Below are 6000 nucleotides of genomic sequence, written 5' to 3' on the forward strand. Positions count from 1 at the left end.
CCATCCCGATGTGGAAACTGATACTAGCTAGAGGGAGCTGTAGAAAACAAAGATTTCAGGATTGCACAGTGTGTGGGCAATGGGATGGAGACTTTTTCCCCTATTCCCAGCCACAGTGCCCAAGCGTTCAAGTCTCCTGGATCAGACAGATGGGATTTTAGCTGCTGCTTTAAATCCTAGTGCTAGAATAAGTCAGGGTACTTCAGTTCAGCTCTTGCCTCTGTCATTAATCTTGCTTTATGAACTCCTTTGATTTTCTGAATAAGTTCCAGAAGGTTCTCTATTCTATCCTTCTTCCAAACTGGAAATGGCTGTATCTAATTCTCAGGATATTTTGGATGTGTGCCTCAGGTAATTTATGTGGAATGTGTAAAGCGAGATGTCCCCAATTCTGAATATTCCTTCCCCTTTTCCCAATCCTCCACTGTTGGACTACCTTTATAACAACACCGAGTACGCACAGACCCGAACCCATGCCCAAGAAGCACACACAGTGACTGGAGCTGTCAGGAATTCCTGTCAGTGGCATTCCCTGAGCACTGGCTCTGTACAATTCAATTATAATTTTTTAAGAATCATGCCTCTGTATAGATCTTTTGGACTGTACTGATTAAACTTTGATATTGTGGAGTAAATTCAGAAGTGCAATTTTAAATGGTGTGAATTGTCTTTATGATGCCAAAAAAAGAAAAATTATTAATGTGAATCATGCAATCTTCCCTAACAATAGAAAAACATTAGGCCAATGCTCTTAAAAATGACTTAGTGTGTACCATTTCTTTAAATAATTCAATAGACATTTATTCAGATATATGTTAAAGGAAAATATGCTAATGACAATCACACAGCTTTTAAATCAGCTGTAGATCAATCTCTTATAAATAAAGAGAGCAGATCTTCTCCTCACAGGTTCTCTCTTCCAAAGCACTATTTTTAGAATCAGAGTCTTCTGATATGCAGTTTGAAGTTTTTCCCCTTCAGTTTATTTTATTAAACATTTATTAAATAACTACTCTGTGCTATGTGCCCAAGTGTCCGTGTTCTTGACACCAGGGTTACAAAAAAACAAAACCAAACAAAAAACAAAAAATTTTTTGTTGATTTTTCTTTTTCTTTTCCTTCCTTCCTTCCTTCCTTTCTTTCCTTTTATTTTATATCTATTTTTTTTTTTTTTGAGACAGGGTCTTGCACTGTTGCCCAGGCTAGGGTGCAGTGGTGGGATCCTGGCTCACTGCAGCCTCAACTTCCCAAGCTCAGGTGTTCCTCAGGCTCCTGAGTAGCTGAAACTACAGGCATGTACCTGGCTAGCTAAAAGAATTTTTTTTTTTTGTACAGACAGTGTTCTACCATGTTGCTCAGGCTATATCAGACTCCTGAGCTCAAGAGATCCTCCTGTCCCAGCCTCCCAGAGTACTGGGATTACAGGTATGAACCACCGTGCTCAGCCAGAATCTTTGCTTTTGATTAGCCTTCAGTGCATTCGGGGAGACAAACATTTAAATAAATATGGCAAACCAAGGACTGTAGGTCCCAGGCTATAAATTTTATGTAATGCAATGTAATGGCAGAGGAGGGAAGAGTTAATTCTGTGTGGAAAAGGCCAGGAGCGTTCATGAAGCAAGTGGTATTTGAATTTGGTCTTGAAGGGTGAGTAGGCCTTCCCCAGCCAACCAGCCCATGCTTACCGGGGAGCAGGTGGACTAGGAGCTAACGGACTGGCTGTGTCAGAGAGATCCAAAAGGCAGGCAAGGAGAGGAAGGCTGGAGAGTCACTGAGGCCAGAGCGTTAGACCCTTGATGACCTCCATGACCTTAGAGTTTACCTTCTAAGCACAGATGCACTTGATAGCTTTGAAGAACCCCAACTATTTCAGAAAGATCACCTCATAAGCACAGGAAGAGATGAATTGCATAGGAGAAAGCTGGGAGGCCGTTCTGGACATAACTGCTCAAATCTGACTACTGCTTCCTGAGGACTATCCCTTCTTAGTTCTCTGATCGTCCTCTTCATGTCTTCAGTCCTCTATTAATAAAAACCCAAGCCCATCAGCACATATGCACTGCCTTTCTCCCCTCGCAGTCACCCCTTCCAGCAAAATATATATTCCCTTTACCCCAAAGGCATGGCACAACAAAATTGGACAGATTTTCATGTGAAATCAGCCAGACCTGCCAAGGTTTACTTACCTCTTTATGCAAGAACTCCCTTTTTCATTTTATTATTATTATTATTATTATTATTATACCTTAAGTTTTAGGGTACATGTGCAAAATGTGCAGGTTTGTTACATATGTATACATGTGCCATGTTGGTGTGCTGCACCCATTGACTCGTCATTTAGCATTAGGTATATCTCCTAATGCTGTCCCTCCCCACTCCCCCCACCCCACAACAGTCCCCGGAGTGTGATGTTCCCCTTTCTGTGTCCATGTGTTCTCATTGTTCAATTCCCACCTATGAGTGAGAATATGCGGTGTTTGGTTTTTTGTCGTTGCGATAGTTTGCTGAGAATGATGGTTTCTAGTTTCATCCATGTCCCTACAAAGGACATGAACTCATCATTTTTTATGGCTGCATAGTATTCCATGGTGTATATGTGCCACATTTGCTTAATCCAGTCTATCATTGTTGGACATTTAGGTTGGTTCCAAGTCTTTGCTATTGTGAATAGTGCCGCAATACACATACGTGTGCATGTGTCTTTATAGCAGCATGATTTATAATCCTTTGGGTATATACCCAGTAATGGGATGGTTGGGTCAAACGGTATTTCTAGTTCTAGATCCCTGAGAAATCGCCACACTGACTTCCACAATGGTTGGACTAGTTTACAGTCCCACCAACAGTGTAAAAGTGTTCCTATTTCTCCACATCCTCTCCAGCACCTGTTGTTTCCTGACTTTTTAACAATCGCTGTTCTAACTGGTGTGAGATGGTAGCTCATTGTGGTTTTGATTTGCATTTCTCTGATGGCCAGTGATGGTGAGCATTTTTTCACGTGTTTTTTGGCTACATAAATGTCTTCTTTTGAGAAGTGTCTGTTCATATCCTTCGCCCACTTTGTGATGGGGTTGTTTGTTTTTTCCTTGTAAATTTGTTTGAGTTCATTGTAGATTCTGGATATTAGGCCTTTGTCAGATGAGTAGGTTGCAAAAATTGTCTCCCATTCTGTAGGTTGCCTGTTCACTCTGATGGTAGTTTCTTTTGCTGTGCAGAAGCTCTTTCATTTAATTAGATCCCATTTGTCAATTTTGGCTTTTGTTGCCATTGCTTTTGGTGTTTTAGACATGAAGTCCTTGCCCATGCCTATGTCCTGAATGGTATTGCCTAGGTTTTCTTCTAGGGTTTTTATGGTTTTAGGTCTAACATGTAAGTCTTTAATCCATCTTGAATTAATTTTTGTATACGGTGTAAGGAAGGGATTGATTTTCAGCTTTCTACATATGGCTAGCCAGTTTTCCCAGCACCATTTATTAACTAGGGAATCCTTTCCCCATTGCTTGTTTTTCTCAGGTTTGTCAAAGATCGGATGGTTGTAGATATGTGGCATTATTTCTGAGGGCTATTTTCTGTTCCATTGATCTATATCTCTGTTTTGGTACCAGTACCATGCTGTTTTGGTTAATGTAGCCTTGTAGTGTAGCTTGAAGTCAGGTAGCATGATGCCTCCAGCTTTGTTCTGTTGGCTTAAGATTGACTTGGCAATGCAGACTCTTTTTTGGCTCCATATGAACTTTAAAGTAGTTTTTTCCAATTCTGTGAAGAAAGTCATTGGTAGCTTGATGGGGATGGCAGTGAATCTATAAATTACCATGGGCAGTATGGCCATTTTCTCGATGTTGATTCTTCCTACCCATGAGCATGGAATGTTCTTCCATTTGTTTGTATCCTCTTTTATTTCATTGAGCAGTGGTTTGTAGTTCTCCTTGAAGACGTCCTTCACATCCCTTGTAAGTTGGATTCCTAGGTATTTTTTTCTCTTTGAAGCAATTGTGAATGGGAATTCACTCATGATTTGGCTCTCTGTTTGTCTGTTGTTGGCGTATAAGAATGCTTGTGATTTTTGTACATTGATTTTGTATCCTGTGACTTTGCTGAAATTGCTTATCAGCTTAAGGAGATTTTGGGCTGAGACAATGGGGTTTTCTAGATATACAATCATGTCGTCTGCAAACAGGGACAATTTGACTTCCTCTTTTCCTAATTGAATACCCTTTATTTCCTTCTCCTGCCTAATTGCCATGGCTGGAACTTCCAACATTATGTTGAATAGGAGTGGTGAGAGAAGGCATCCCTGTCTTGTGCCCATTTTCAAAGGGAATGCTTCTAGTTTTTGCCCATTCAGTATGATATTGGCTGTGGGTTTGTCATAGATAGCTCTTATTATTTTGAGATACACCCCATCAATACCTAATTTATTGAGGGTTTTTAGCATGAAGCGTTGTTGAATTTTGTCAAAAGCCTTTTCTGCATCAGTTGAGATAATCATGTGGTTTTTGTCTTTGGTTCTGTTTATATGCTGGATTACATTTATTGATTTGCGTATGTTGAACCAGCCTTGCATCCCAGGGATGAAGCCCACTTGATCATGGTGGATAAGCTTTTTGATGTGCTGCTGGATTCGGTTCACCAGTATTTTATTGAGGATTTTTGCATCAATGTTCATCAAGAATATTGGTCTAAAATTCTCTGTTTTGGTTGTGTCTCTGGCAGGCTTTGGTATCAGGATGATGCTGGTCTCATAAAATGAGTTAGGGAGGATTCCCTCTTTTTCTATTGATTGGAATAGTTTCAGAAGGAATGGTACCAGCTCCTCCTTGAACCTCTGGTAGAATTCGGCTGTGAATCCATCTGATCCTGGACTTGTTTTGGTTGGTAAGCTATTGATTATTGCCTCAATTTCAGACCCTGTTATTGGTCTATTCAGAGATTCAATTTCTTTCTGGTTTAGTCTTGGGAGAGTGTATGTGTCGAAGAATTTATCCATTTCTTCTAGATTTTCTAGTTTATTTGCATAGAGGTGTTTATAGTATTCTGTGATGGTAGTTTGTATTTCTGTGGGATCAGTGGTGATATCCCCTTTATCATTTTTTATTGCGTCTATGAGATACTTCTCTCTTTTCTTCTTTATTAGTCTTGCTAGCGGTCTATTGATTTTGTTGATCTTTTCATAAAACCAGCTCCTGGATTCATTAATTTTTTGAAGGGTTTTTTGTGTCTCTACTTCCTTCAGTTCTGGTCTGATTTTAATTATTTCTTGCCTTCTGCTAGCTTTTGAATGTGTTTGCTCTTGCTTTTCTAGTTCTTTTAATTGTGATGTTAGGGTGTCGATTTTGGATCTTTCCTGCTTTCTCTTGTGGGCATTTAGTGCTATAAATTTCCCTCTACACACTGCTTTGAATGTGTCCCAGAGATTCTGGTATGTTGTGTCTTTGTTCTCATTGGTTTCAAAGAACATCTTTATTTCTGCCTTCATTTTGTTATGTATCCAGTAGTCACTCAGGAGCAGGTTGTTCAGTTTCCATGTAGTTGAGCGGTTTTGAGTGAGTTTCTTAGTCCTGAGTTCTAGTTTGATTGCACTGTGGTCTGAGAGACAGTTTGTTATAATTTCTGTTCTTTTACGTTTGCTGAGGAGTGCTTTACTTCCAACTATGTGGTCAATTTTGGAATAGGTGTGGTGTGGTGCTGAAAAGAATCTATATTCTGTTGATTTGGGGTGGAGAGTTGTGTAGATGTCTATTAGGTCCGCTTGGTGCAGAGCTGAGTTCAATTCCTGGGTATGCTTGTTGAGTTTCTGTCTCATTGATCTGTCTAACATTGACAGTGGGGTGTTAAAGTCTCCCATTATTATTGTGTGGGAGTCTAAGTCTCTTTGTAGGTCACTCAGGACTTGCTTTATGAATCTGTGTGCTCCTGTATTGGGTCCATATATATTTAGGTTAGTTAGCTATTCTTGTTGAATTGATCCCTTTAGCATTATGTAATAGCCTTCTTTACCCC

The sequence above is a fragment of the Gorilla gorilla genome, chromosome 8 (assembly GCF_029281585.2).
Source record: "Gorilla gorilla gorilla isolate KB3781 chromosome 8, NHGRI_mGorGor1-v2.1_pri, whole genome shotgun sequence".
In the NCBI taxonomy this organism is placed as follows: domain Eukaryota; kingdom Metazoa; phylum Chordata; class Mammalia; order Primates; family Hominidae; genus Gorilla; species Gorilla gorilla.